At 50.8% G+C, this 14313-nt stretch overlaps 1 protein-coding gene across 9 annotated transcripts in view; it reads left to right on the top strand.

Moving 5' to 3' along the window:
- The window catches only part of Atxn7l1 (ataxin 7 like 1), a 229788-nt gene that overhangs the window by 49331 nt on the left and 166144 nt on the right, over positions 1-14313 (top strand). The window lies entirely within an intron of this gene.

Below are 14313 nucleotides of genomic sequence, written 5' to 3' on the forward strand. Positions count from 1 at the left end.
ACTGGCTCCCCAGGGAAGTGATTAGACACTCCTCCTCCAGGTGGAGGGGCGGGCTTTTCGGGACTGCTACGCTGGCGAGTTCTTGGTGCTGAAGATTTCACTGTTTCTTCTTTCTCTACCGTTGCCCCGATTCCTTCATTTCCCCACTGAAAGATTTTTATATTAAACTTTCAAGACAATGCTTTCATTTTTAAATTGCGTTTTATTTTTATCTGTTGTGTAAAAACATAGATTAAAAGTCAAATAGCAGTACCCAGCCTCACTTCCCAGAGGAACCTCTTTGAAGTCTTTTGTTTTTTTCTTCCAAATCACCACCCTCAGTCAGAGGTCTTGAGTGCAGTCTGGTTTATTGGTTGTAAACATTACCTACTGACTTCCTGTGAGGAGGACTGTGCCCCTTTTAACACAAGTCCTGCTCTCCCCTCCCCGGTGTCCCGACAGCTATGGCAACAGGGCAGACCCTGTGGCTGGGTTTCCAGTCTGAAGATGATTTAAACATTACTCACTAGAGAATCGACTATTGGCCTGAGATGTTGTTTCTTTGCTTGTACAACTGTTCAACTGTTTTCCTCTAATCTAGTAATTATCTTTAAAAGACTGTTTGGTTTTGCTGTCTACCCTTGTTGAGTTCTTCCCAGTGCTCAGGAGACCTATGGGATGCGCCCTGCGGCCTCTGCTCACTGTTCTGAGCCCTGCAGTGTCTGTCCATTCAGACAGCCCCTCCTCCCTCACCTCCCGGCTTCCTGCTCCAGCCCAGACTTGTTCCTCTGGCTGCTGCCTGCACTGTCCAGGCCTTCCCTTTCGCTACCTCTGGCTTAGACCCTTCTTTTCTCGAATCCCAAGTCTTGGTTCATTGTTGTTGAGTGGTTGGTTGGTTGATTTTGTTGTTGTTTGTCTGTTGGTTTATGCCTTTGCTGGGGGTGGTTGGGCTGGGGTGCGTATCTTCTAGTAGCTTCTTAGGAAAGTGCAGAGGAGGTAAATTTTCAGAAGTCGCATGGAACTTAAAGTACCTTGAGGGATCACATAGAATTGTCATTGAAAACTCAACATCTAAAATTTGGAAGTAGGTCTGGGGAGATGGTTCAATGATTACATACAGTGATGCTGGAGTTTGAGTCCCAAAGAACCCATGTAAATACCAGCTGGGCACAGAGGCCTGCCTATAATTCACATTTCTGTGGTAGAGACCAGAGGTCCCCAGAGCATGCTAGCTAGCAAGATTAGCCATATCCTCAAGATCTATGTTTTATTGAGAGACCCTGACTCAATAAATAAAATGGAAGTGGGGTTGAAGGTGAAATATATACATACACAGGTGGACACCACACTCACACACAAAATGGAAAACCTAATTAAAATAAAGTTCAGAACTACCACTCTTCTACCATTTTGAGTCCTTGATACGACCTGCCTTCTCTCTGGAGATCATTTTTTAAAAAGCAGAACAACCTCAACATAGAACATTCCCGGTGAGGTGGAAAGTCGTCCTGCTGGGCGCATACCTGTTCCTAAGCAGCTAGGGGAGGATCCCGGGCCTCTGGCTGCTGACTCCCAGCTGGCCCTGCACCTGCCGCTTCCCCCCTTCACTCTGTGATCGCTGGTTCTCAGTCCTAAGGAGGCAGCTCGCAGAAAGTCACACACACACACACACACACACACACACACACACACACATCTTCATTTGTTTGTTAAAAAACAGAACCGGTGGCTTTCCCCTGAGGAGACAGATTGAGATGGGGTCAGAGGACAGGGAGAACACTGTGAGCACCTCTCCTGGAGGACCAGTCTCACCCACAGTCGCCACCTCCTTTCAGCAGCCACCCTGTTCCTTATATTTCCCAGTAAATGATCTTCGTAACAGGCCTGCGAACTGATTGTTCCCGGCTGGCAATTTCTCTGAAGCAGAGTAATAAATACGGAACCCCAGGAAGAGGCTGTTCAGAACATTTGCTTCTTATTTAAAGAATTTATTTTTACATCAAACTTTCTCTATCTTTTCTGAATGTCTAGCCATGAGAAGGTGAGGCAAATTCAAATGTTATCTTTTAAACTATTCAAGGAGCCTGGGTGTGGTGGTACACACCTTCAATCCCATCCCAGAGGCAGGCAGAGCCCCATGAATTCAAGGATAATTTGGTCTACCTTGTCTCAAAAATAAGTAAATAAACTAACTATGCATTAAATAAATAAAGGAATTTGCACCTTTGCCAGCCCCCTCTCTGGCTTTCCTCTCCTAAATCTTCCATTCTTTTATTGTCCATTGAAACCTTTCATGTATGTATTTTAAAGGATTTCTTAGCTTTGGAGTTAATGAATCACTGAAGTACAGAAGGAGGTAAGAAACAGAGAGAAAAATTAAAGCAAATAAACAACAATAAAAACTGATCTCAAGATCAAGTCAGAAGGAAATAACCATTAAAAATCTAAAAGCATATGTAATTATAATCTGACTTTATTCTGATGTATCTGGACAGCCTAGTGTTAATCCCACCAATCGAGAATAAGAGTACTACAATTCAAAGCCAAATCTGAAACAAGCTTTAATTAAATACTGGTCAGGTGAATGGGCTTTGGCCAGGACCATCTCTGGGTTTCCAGAAAATGGTTCCGAGTCACGGTTTGCAGCAGATTAAGAAGGAAAACCCATAATTCATTGCATTTCCCATCAGGTCCAATCAGGGGCAAGCATACATCCTGACATATCTCCAGCCTACATCCAATCATGGGCAAGTGTACATCCTGACATACCTCCAGCCTACATCCAATCAGGTCCAAGCATACATCCTGACGTACCTCCAGCCTGTGACCCCCGACCCACACGTGATCAAGCACATTTGGTGCAGATGGGTCAAACAAACCCGTTTAGGGGAGTGAAAAATGTGTGACTTGTTATCTCCCATAAACAACAGCCTCCAGCATTTCAGGACCTGTCTGTCCCTGGGCGAGGGGCTTGCAGATCAGAATCGTTTTGTTTCGTGGATCTCTAAGGCATAGTAATTAAAACTTAAAATGTAGCTTGGGCTCTGACACTAGCTTTCTAATTCCTCAAATATAGACCCTGAAGGGAAAAACAAACAGCCCTAACAGATTGTTCTCCTCCCTCCAACCCTTCCTTCTTCAGTGCTCTGTTTTCTCTTCCTATCACAAAAGGTCTAATGTCTTCATTTCAAGATTTATAAAGTGAAGAGAATGTCTAGACTACACTGAACTGACTGCTCAAAGAGATGGTGATCCTAGGTTTACTAGGAGCTTTTTACACCAGAGAGGGGCCATTTGCTGTCCCAGAGACTCCCGGCTGGAAGCTCAGGGCATGTGATGCAGTCTGTGCTGTAAGCAGGGTATTTTAGCAAACACCCCATGAAGTCGGTGGGTCAGAGGAGCTCCCAAAACACCATGCCGGCCAGTGGATGCGGTGCAGGTCGGATTCTAGTTTAGATAGGGGGGTGTGCTAGTTAGTTTTCTGTTACCCAAAGAAGGAAGGTTTATTTTGACAAACGGTTTCTGAGGTTTCAGCCCATGGTCACTTGGTCCCCGGGGTGAGGCGGAACATCCTGAGAAAGGAATCACAGAGCAGAGACCCTGTCCTCCTGGGGAAGCAGACAGAGCAGAGACCCTGTCCTCCTGGGGAAGCAGACAGAGGGGAAAGGAGAGGAGAATGAGAGGCCCCGAGACCTGCCCTCCAGACAGTGCTCCAGTGATCACTTTCTCCAGGCGCTGTACCTCCTGATGGTTCATTCAGCTATAAATCCATCGATTGCTTCACTCACTGGTGAGCTTTGCACCCTCAAGGTCTATTCAGTTCTCAATAGCCCCACCGGTTAGGGCCAAACGATCAGCATGTGAGCCTTTGGGGCCATTTTTGTATCCAGATCGTAACAGACAGATCTTTCAGTATTCACACGTAAATCCCTGAGCGCACGGTAGTGTCAGGCGTGTAAAAATGAAGGGTGTGAAGCCTGAAGGACAGCTTTGCGGGGCACTGCCGAAGTCTTTCCTGCCCCAGTACTTTTAGGGGCTGTATTAGCAATAACTGATGGGATGTTTGTACAGCTCTGTGACAAACAGCGAAGCTTGAAAACCAGACTAGGTTGACAGAACCAAGTCTTGCAAACATCTCATTTGTCTAAGTTGTGTAGGTCAAAAACAAAAAAAAGAAAAGCTCACGGGAATATATGTAAAATCCCATTGTTGAGACTTAAATTAAAAATCAATTGGACAAGTACAAGAAAAGACACCGCTTAAGAAACCTTATACGATCGTGTGCTTTAGTGTTCAGACAGGTCAGGTATGGCTGCTAGAAGAGGGTTTGTCCAGCCACTCAGTCTTGGCAAATAGTTGTTGGGAGCCTGCCATGTGCCAAAGCACTGTGCTCACAGGGAGGGGGTGGGGGTGGGGGATGGGGGTTGCTGCGTGCACCGGGCGGGAAGGCGTGTGCCAGGGCAGGGCTCCTCCTCTGCCTGGGCTGAGGTACAGGGAAGGAAGAGGGAGCCATCCCAAGTGGACTCTGCCCAGACGCAAGGAGTAGAGGCAGTGGCCAGTGCTAGGGTGAGTGGTCCAGAGAGAGCTAGCTGTGAGGTAAGCAGGGCAGGGGCTGGGGAAGGCCGCGAAGAAGGCCCTGGCCCCAGGAGCAGTGGGCACCAAGGAGGAACACAGACACCAGGGGTTCTGCCCACCCTGTGGCCTGGGGCATCCTCAATCCCATTTCTTCAGTTTCCACTTTGGAGTGCACCAGGCTCCATCCTTGGCTTTCTCCTTTCCTGCATGTTTTCATCTCTTGCTGTTCTCAACCAGGACCACAGCTTTAAACACGCTCTGTGTGCACACACGCCCCAAATTTCTGTCACCAGTCTGGGCTTCTCATCCTGAGCTCAGGACCCATCCCACTGTCTAAATGACACGGCCAGCCATGCTTAGCACATTAAAGCCTCACTTCTGGGCTCACTGTGTCTGTTAGGGATGCTGTAACAAAGTACCATAAATGGCTGGCTAAAATCACAAAATTGTTCTCCCACAGCTCTGGAAGGGAGAAGTCCCAAATCAAGACATTGGCGGGCCTGCTTCCCCTGAAGGCTGTAGGCGAGGCTGCGCCCTGTCCATCACTTGGGTGATATTCTCAGCAGTCTGCCTTGTCAGTAGGGGATTCACTCTAGCATCTGCCTTCTTCCTCACATGGTGTTCTCCCTGCACGTGTTCTCAGTGTCTTCTCTCATGCACACCTGTCTCTCCTCCTCCTAGAAGAACAGCAGTATTGTTAGATTAGGGTCTACGCTGATAACCGTCCTCAAGCGATTACTTCTTAGAGTCTGATTCTAGGTGAGGTCACGTGAGCCCCCACGTGTCTGTGCACACTAGTGGTCCCAAGGAAAGATGGATCTTGAGTTCAAGGTTATTGGCTCCATATTCTCAGTGACCAGGGCTAGAGTTTACACAAATCTCTGAAGGGGTTCAGTCATTCCTGCAGCCCTTCCAGTCCAGCTGATAGCTATGTCTCTTAGAGTTCTCTGAATGAAATCTAGTGCAGCATGCATGCCTCCTAATATTTTCTGTGCCCCCTCCCCATCCAAGATACTCTGCCAACCTTACAGAGTCAGGGTTCAAACAAGCCCACTTCCCCCAGCCCCACCTCCACGGCTCTGATTCCATCTGCAGAGGACCACCAAACCCAGCCGTGAGATCATCTTGCTCTTTTACACGAGCCCCCCCCCCCCCCCCGTGTCTTCCCACATCACTCAGTTATACCCGTGCCTTTACTCCATGTCATTTCAACTCCTTCACTCAGGCTGGGCTTGAACTCACTCACTGTGGAGCCCAGGGTAGCCTAGAGCTCACAATTCTCCTGCCTCAGCCTCCTCAGATGATTGTAGGTATGTGCTACCACCTGTGTGCTCTGGCCAGCCACTCTCCCTTAATAACTCCTGAACTCTGTCCCCAGAATCTCCCTGTTATCAGGGTGCCCTTGTACCCGAGCACTGCCACTGAGTGTGCTTCTGCCCTGGGACTGGCCCCCTCCGTCACATCTCTGCTCCCATACCATCTTATTAAATGATAACTAACTAGTAATATATGCTACCATGCAGACAAGGAGTGTCCTGAAGTGTATTCTAAGAATGTAGTGTGCTTGGACCCGAAGGATGTTGTGCCAGTGAAATGAGCCTGTCACACAGAAGAACAAACACCGAATTATAATTGTCAGCATTTAGGCATGTGTACTGGCCTGCCCTTTGGGTCCTGACAGGATGCATCCTCAGCCGGAGCCGCTAAGAGCACCCCTGTGCACATTAGCTGCTTTCCTTATGAAAGGTGGGCCTTGCTCATCTCCCCTCTCTTCTCTTCCTTGGCTCTTGTTCCCAGGGACTGGTCTCTGCCCCCTTCTCTGCCTTTCCCCCAATAAACCTCCCACGTGGGCCCTTGTTGTATGCTGTGACTCCTTCTTGCCGCTTTTAAATTACAACAATCATCACATCCTGTGGTATCTAAAGTTCTCAATCTCAGGAGCAGAAAGTAGGATGGAGATTTCCGGGGGCCGCGAAGGGGATAGGAATGTACCCCACGATGGGTGCAATGTCTGTCAGTGCACACGGAAAGGCTGGAGAACACTGTGTACACAGGTGGAATCTGCACCACGATGGGTGCAATGTCAGTGCACACAGGAAAGGCTGGAGAACACTGGTGTACACAGGTGGAATCTGCCCCACGATGGGTGCAATGTCTGTCAGTGCACACGGAAAGGCTGGAGAACACTGGTGTACACAGGTGGAATCTGCACCACGATGGGCGCAATGTCAGTACACACAGGAAAGGCTGGAGAACACTGGTGTACACATGGTGGAATCTGCCCCACGATGGGTGCAATGTCTGTCAGTGCACACGGAAAGGCTGGAGAACACTGTGTACACATGGTGGAATCTGCACCACGATGGGTGCAATGTCAGTGCACACAGGAAAGGCTGGAGAACACTGGTGTACACAGGTGGAATCTGCCCCACGATGGGTGCAATGTCTGTCAGTGCACACGGAAAGGCTGGAGAACACTGGTGTACACAGGTGGAATCTGCACCACGATGGGTGCGATGTCAGTGCACACAGGAAAGGCTGGAGAACACTGTGTGCACATGGTGGAATCTGCCCCACGATGGGTGCAATGTCTGTCAGTGCACACAGGAAAGGCTGGAGAACACTGTGTACACATGGTGCTTACACTTAAGAATGCAGAACTATGCACGACCTTATTGCTATCTCATATTATAGGGAATTTTTAACCTCAGTTAAAAAATGGATTTGTTATGCATTGGCCCCTTTATTGTATTGATACTGTCAAGGTTCAGGAACTTCCCGGGGCCTCAAACCTGGTCATTGTGGGACGGTGATAGGAAGCAGGCCTTTGGTACCCAGAGCACTTTGCCCAGTTCAGAGTTCAGCGTCACACCACTTGTCAAAACCTAGATTACAGAGCAGGCAAGACGGCTCAGCAGGTATAGGGACGCGCTGCCAAGTGTGAGACCCTACACTTACTCCAGAACGCACATAGTGGAAGTGAGCATCCTACCACTGAGTGTGCTTCTGCCCTGGGACTGGCCCCCTCTCTGTCACATCTCTGCTCACATACCATCCTCTGACCTCTACAAGCGCAGTATGGCATGTGCGCACCCCCCACATATATAAATGATAAATGTGATTAAAGAGAGATTAAATAAAATGAGACACCAGGTGGTGGTGGTGCACACCTTTAAACCCAGCACTCAGGAGGCAGAGGCAGGTGGATATCTGACTCTGAGGCCAGCCTGGTCTACAGAGTGAGTTCCAGGACAGCCAGGGCTGTTACACAGAGAAACCCTGTCTTGAAAAACAAAACAAACAAACAAAACCCCAAAACCACCACTACCAAAACCCAGATCACACAGTACCTAGAGGTGTGCCCACACTCCCTGGGGAGAAAATGCCCTGTGTGTTGGCCTCATGAAGTTCTTCTGTGACCCACAGGCTGGACAGTGAGAAATAAATCATCCAGACATTGGTATTCCTAATGGCAGCTAGGGCTTTACCAACAGAGGGTACAGGAAAGAGCCATCTTAATTTCAGGCTTCATTAGAACAATCAAAGGCTAAAAGTCATTTTTCACAGTGTTGGGCAGCATAGGAAATCTGTCCCCACCTTGAAGGGATACTTTGTGAGAGAAGCGAAGATCGTGGTCTCGCATGCCTCTTGGGTGGATAGATACCCTGTCCTAATTCATTCTTCCTTCCCGCTCCCTGTATACATGTGCCTGGGGAAAGCAGCAGCCTACAAGCTTTGGTTTTCTGTCCAGGCTTTGAAGGTGGTGGTTTTCCTCACGTCCTCCTGGAGCTGCCCCTGGTTAGTCAATGTTGTCCCCAAGGGTTCACCACAAAGGAGGAAGGATAGTGGCACTCTTGTCAATGAGCCCTGGGCCAGCCTGGCTCTCCTGGGCTCCTTGCTGAGAGCTGCTGGCAGTTGCTGGATCTTGGAGTGCCTTCTGATGCCTTGATGTAGAAAACACTGTCGTGTGGTGCTGCCACCTGCTCCTAAAAAGCCTGGTGCCCTGGAGAGACACTAAGATCGCTCTTGCAAGAGCACAGTGACCCTCCAAACCCAAGACAGCATATTCTTGAGTGGTGTATTACTTAGTCTTTTATTTCTGTGGTAAAATAACATGACCAAGGCACCTCATAAGAGAAGGCATTGGATTGGGTTTCAGGGGGCTAAGATGCATGGTGGCAGGAAAGCTGAGAGCCCACATCTTGATCCATGAGCAGGAAGCAGAGAGAGAGCACACTGGGAACCGTACAAAGTCGATCCCAGAGACACACCTCCTCCAACAAGGCCGTCGTGGTCCTCCCCAAACAGTTCCACAAACTGGGGACCAGGGTTGAAACATTTGAGTCTATGGGGGCCATTCTCATTCAGACCACCACAGGTGGTTTTTCCATTGCCGAAGGACTGTGCAGATGCTACAGATCCAGGAGCCCTCCATTGCTTCAGAGCAGGGAGGACGGGCTGACTTGAACGTCCTTCAGGGACTTGGATTCCATAGCTCCCCCAGCCCCCACTCGAGACACAGTTTCACTGTGTAGCTCTGTCTGACCCGGAGCCTACTGTGTAGACCAGAGTGGCCTCCAGGTCACAGAGATCTGCCTGCCTCTGCTTCCAGAGTGCAGGCTTCATCCACCGTTGCTGTGTGATGGGCCACTCCAAATCTTTTCTTACTAGTGATGTTAATTATACATAATAATGGGGATCAGTATGATTTCATGTCTCTGCATATTTGGTCTCATTTCCTCCTCATTACTCTCTTACTCCCTTCCACTCTTACTGGCCTCTGTGTGAGTGTGAGTGAGTGTGTATGTGCGTGTGAGTATGAGTGTGTGAGTGTGGGTGTGTATCCATGCACGTGCATATGGTGGGTATGGGTGTAGACTAGAGGTCAGTGTGGATTGTCTTCCTCTGTCGTTTCTCACCCTGTTTTTGGGGCATGGTATCACTGCACTTGGATCGGATCCACCTGCCTTTGCCTCCCAGAGCTGGTGCACACCACCACTCTCAGCATTTTGTGTGAGCACTGGGCGTCCACACTCAGGTCCTCAGGCTTGTACAGCAAGGACTTCAGCCGCTGGACCCTCTCCCCAGCCCAGTCTCCTTCCTTCTCCGAACTAATTCCTCTTCCACTTTCATTTTGTTTTGGTTTTTGTGTCCAAATGATTTTAACTGGGTTATTTACAGGAGTATGGGTAGTGGGTAATTTACTTACAGAAGTATGGGCAGCTTGCCAGTGGCCACACCACTGAAGAAAATGTCTTTTAGCCAGGTGGTGGTGGCACACCTTTAATCCCAGCACTTGGGAGGCAGAGGCAGGAGGATCTCTGTGAGTTCCAGGCAAGTCTGGTCAACAAAGAGTGAGTTCTAGGACAGCCAGGGCTACACAGAGACCCTGTCTCAAAAACAAAACAAAACAAAACCCAAAAAAACAGAATTGTCTCTCTCCTCACCAGCAACTATTAATCCTGTTCCTCCTCAGGGAAGGGTGGGAACCTGTGAGTGGAGAGCACTGTGGCCAAGCCCTAGCCAAAGGGTGGTGGGCTTCACTACTCCACCCCTGCCCAGTATGTGTTCCTTCTGCCTCCTCTACCACAGTGTTCCCTGAGTCTTGGAGGGACTCCCCCAAATCTTGATGGCTTCAGACTACTGTAGCTAGAGTTCTCCTGCCTGGCCCACAGTCAGGACAAATCTGTCACCTGCCAGTCCCACAGCCGCTCAGACCCAACCAAGTAAACACAGAGACTTACTTTGCTTACAAACTGTATGGCCATGGCAGGCTTCTTACTAACTGTTCTTATAGCTTATATTAATCCATTTCTATAAATCTATACCTTGCCACGTGGCTTGTGTCTTACCGGCATCTTCACATGCTGCTTGTCCTGGCGGTGGCTGGCAGTGACTCCCTCTGCCTTCCTGCTCTTTCTTTTCTCCTCTCTGTTAGTCCCGCCTGTACTTCCTGCCTAGCCACTGGCCAATCAGTGTTTTATTTATTGACCAATCGGAGCAGCACATTTGCCATACAGACCATCCCACAGCAGCCTACAAACACAGACTGGCTGTGACGGCACATGCCTGTAATCTCAGCACTTGGCAGATGGAGTCAGGTGGATCAGGCGTTCAGTCAGTGTTGCCTGTTTAGCAAGTTTGAAGCTAGCCTGTATTTCAAAAGACTATCTCAAACACCAAAAAAGAAATAACATTTATCATGATTGTGTGTGTTGTCTGGGTGGTCATTCTGTGTGGGTGTCTGAAGTTTCCTGAGTCACCTGGTAGTTGTTCTGTGTGGGCATCTGAAGTCACCTCACTCACCTGGTGGTCGTTCTGTGTGGGCGTCTGAAGTCACCTCACTCACCTGGTGGTCGTTCTGTGTGGACGTCTGAAGTCACCTCAGTCACCTGGTGGTCGTTCAGTGTGGGCGTCTGAAGTCACCTCAGTCACCTGGTGGTCATTCAGTGTGGGCGTCTGAAGTCACCTCAGTCACCTGGTGGTCGTTCTGTGTGGACATCTGAAGTCACCTCACTCACCTGGTGGTCGTTCTGTGTGGGCATCTGAAGTCACCTCAGTCACCTGGTGGTCGTTCTGTGTGGACATCTGAAGTCACCTCAGTCACCTGGTGGTCGTTCTGTGTGGACATCTGAAGTCACCTCAGTCACCTGGTGGTCGTTCTGTGTGGACATCTGAAGTCACCTCACTCACCTGGTGGTTGTTCTGTGTGGGCGTCTGAAGTCACCTCACTCACCTGTCTAGGGTTGAAGACTGGCTGGCCTCGAGAGGCTTGGGCAGAACAGGTTCTACCCTGATCCCTGTGGTCCTCCCGATACACTGTGGGCCAGCCTGTGCTTCTTTGTGTGAAATATCAGCCTTCCAAAGAGCAGGAGAGGACAACCAAGCAACTACTCTCTGCCCAGGCACAAGAATTTTGTGTCTGTATTACATTTGCAAAGGATCCATTGGCCAAAGCAAGTCATGTGACCAAGCTCTGACCCAGTTGGAGAAGGGATCGCTCAGGGACATGAGCATAGGAAGAGGAAATGTTCAAGGACCTTTTCCACAGCAGTTGCTCCAGGAAAGCCATGTCTGAGGCTCCCTGTCTTTAGGCAGGTGTGTGGCAAGGTCCGTCAGCCTGGGGCGGCTTGATTCAGGACCGATACCTTCTGAGGCAGGCCAGCAGAGTTCAACATGCTCGGAACGGTACCCACTGTTTGCAAGCAGTGTGAGTCTGAGCCTGGTTGTTCACCTGTACCCTGGACTCCACCAATCAAAAGTCTCCTCAGCCAATGGATGCTGTAAAGCAGACATGTAGACATGTGATCTACATCCCAGTATCCGCACCACTGTGGAAACAGCAAGTTACTTGTAAGCAGAGGCTGGGTGACAGGGTAGTGTGGAGCTTGGCTGAGCCCCTGAGCTGCAGCTCTCAGGGTCCCAAGAGGCTGGGCAGAGATCTGGATAGGAGAAGAGAGACCTGCTGGCTTCTTGCCCGTGTAATCCTTGCTGCAGTGTGGGCTGTTTAAGACTGAAACAGACCGTTCACGTGTCCCTGGGCACAGCCCCTCCAGCAGCGGACAGCCCACACCTGTGCTCTCTGGGTTCTCCGTAGAAAGTGTTGCTGCTCACCGCCAGGGGCACTGACTGCCAGGTTGCAGCCTGCGACCAGCCTGGCTTCTCCGGGCAGCTGAGCTCTGCTCCTCCTGCTGTTTCTCACGCTTTAGCTCCAGCTTTTCTGGGGTCTCCTCGCCTGTCACTGCCCTTCCCCTCTTTTCCTCTCTACTTTTTTGGTGTTCCCCACATGTTATCCTCAATGCTGTTGCCAGGCAACAGTTTTCAGAGCCATCTCATCTGTATCCCCATGAAATCTCCATCCCCTCCTCTCTCTGGCCCTCGCTTGCCTCCTTGAATGACAGATAGGTTACTCAGACTCCACAGGTACAGACTTTGCCCTCCTTGTCTGTCTTAGTCTGATCTAGCTGCAATAACAAAATCCTGTGGACTGCGTGGCTCATTGGGCAATGCTATTTCTCACAGTTGTGGAGGCTGGAAGTTCAAGCTCAGGGTGACTCTGTGTGTGTGTGTGTGTGTGTGTGTGTGTGTGTGTGTGTGTGTGTGTGTGTGTGTGTTCCTTCCTGACTTACACACGGTCATCTTTGTGCTCGTTCATGCAGCAAAGAGAGCAGCCTGATGTCTCCTTCCCTTCCTGCTGTGGGCCCTCTCTCGCGACTCATCTCCCAGAGCCCTCCCTTCTCACACCGCCCCTCTGGGGTTTGAACCTCACAGATGCACACTTGCCCATAGTGTGGCATCACCTGCCTTCCTGCTGCCTTCCTGTCCACCTCCCCTCTTTCCAGGAACCCAAATCAGAAAGTGGCATCATCGGCTGCAGTGGCCACTGCCAGGTGTCTCCAGGTCCTCTGTCTTCAGTGCCTGCAGCCACCGCCTGCCCGTCACACATCCATCACTGCTCACAGACTCTGCAGTGGCCCTCATTTCCTGGCTTGTCTCACCAAGCCTACAGTACTTCCTGAAGAAATCCCCAAGCGCTCTGCTGCATGCACTGGGACACAGTACGTCCATGCTTCCCGTTCTCTGCAGGCCTGCCCTTCTTCCTGGCGTCACCTCTGGTCCACTGATCGACCACAGTGCCTGCCAGACCAGTGATCTCAGTGTTCTTCTTCTTGCCTCTGCTTGGGCCACCCCTACCTCTGCACATAGCCTCCTTGGGCACCCCACCCCTGCACATGGCCTCCTTGGGCACCCCACCCCTGCACATGGCCTCCTTGAGCACCCCCACCCCTGCACATGGCCTCCTTGGTCACCCCCACCCCTGCACATGGCCTCCTTGGTCACCCCCACCCCTGCACATGGCCTCCTTGGTCACCCCCACCCCTGCACATGGCCTCCTTGGGCACCCCCACCCCTGAACATGGCCTCCTTGGGCACCCCCCACCACTGCACATGGCCTCCTTGGTCACCCCCACCCCTGCACATGGCCTCCTTGGTCACCCCCACCCCTGCACATGGCCTCCTGGGGGCACCCCACCCCTGCACATGGCCTCCTTGGGCACCCCCACCCCTGCACATGGCCTCCTCGGGCACCCCACCCCTGCACATGGCCTCCTTGGGCACCCCCACCCCTGCACATGGCCTCCTTGGGCACCCCCCCAACACACATACATGGCCTCTAGGCCTTGTGCTCATCTGTCAGAACCCAACCCTGCGTCACAGTGGCGAGGCCTGACTTGACCCAGACGTCATGAGCTGTCTGTGTGCCTTGTTTATCGTGGTAGTGCACTGTGGGCTTCTGTGTCTAGGCCTGCCCCCTGAGTGCGCTGTGAGCTCCTTGGGGGCAGGCATCGTACATACTCAACAACAACAACAACAGCAATGCATGTTGAACCACAGGTAAGTGAGTAGAGGAGGCCAGGAGGCTGGGAACCTCTTTCTCTCTGTTATCACACATGCTGTCAGCTGCCTGCCCTCGGCACTTCCTGAACACATATCCCGAGGAAAGCCCCTCCCTCCTCAGCTCCAGCTCCCATTCATTCGTCCTCTTCAGCACTCCTGCTCCACATCTGTCTGCCTCAGCACAGCCCTTCACAACACCTGTGTGATCTGCTGTCTGTCCCGTTCATTGTTTTCCGTGACTCGTGATTCCTCATGTAGACGGAGGCCGTGGTCTCTTCCTTGTGTGTCCTCATTCTTCCTTGGCCACACTACGCATTCTTAACTGGCCTCAAAGTTGGGTCATGTCTCTGCCTGTCTCCT

Source organism: Peromyscus leucopus, chromosome 14 (genome assembly GCF_004664715.2).
Source record: "Peromyscus leucopus breed LL Stock chromosome 14, UCI_PerLeu_2.1, whole genome shotgun sequence".
Taxonomy (NCBI): domain Eukaryota; kingdom Metazoa; phylum Chordata; class Mammalia; order Rodentia; family Cricetidae; genus Peromyscus; species Peromyscus leucopus.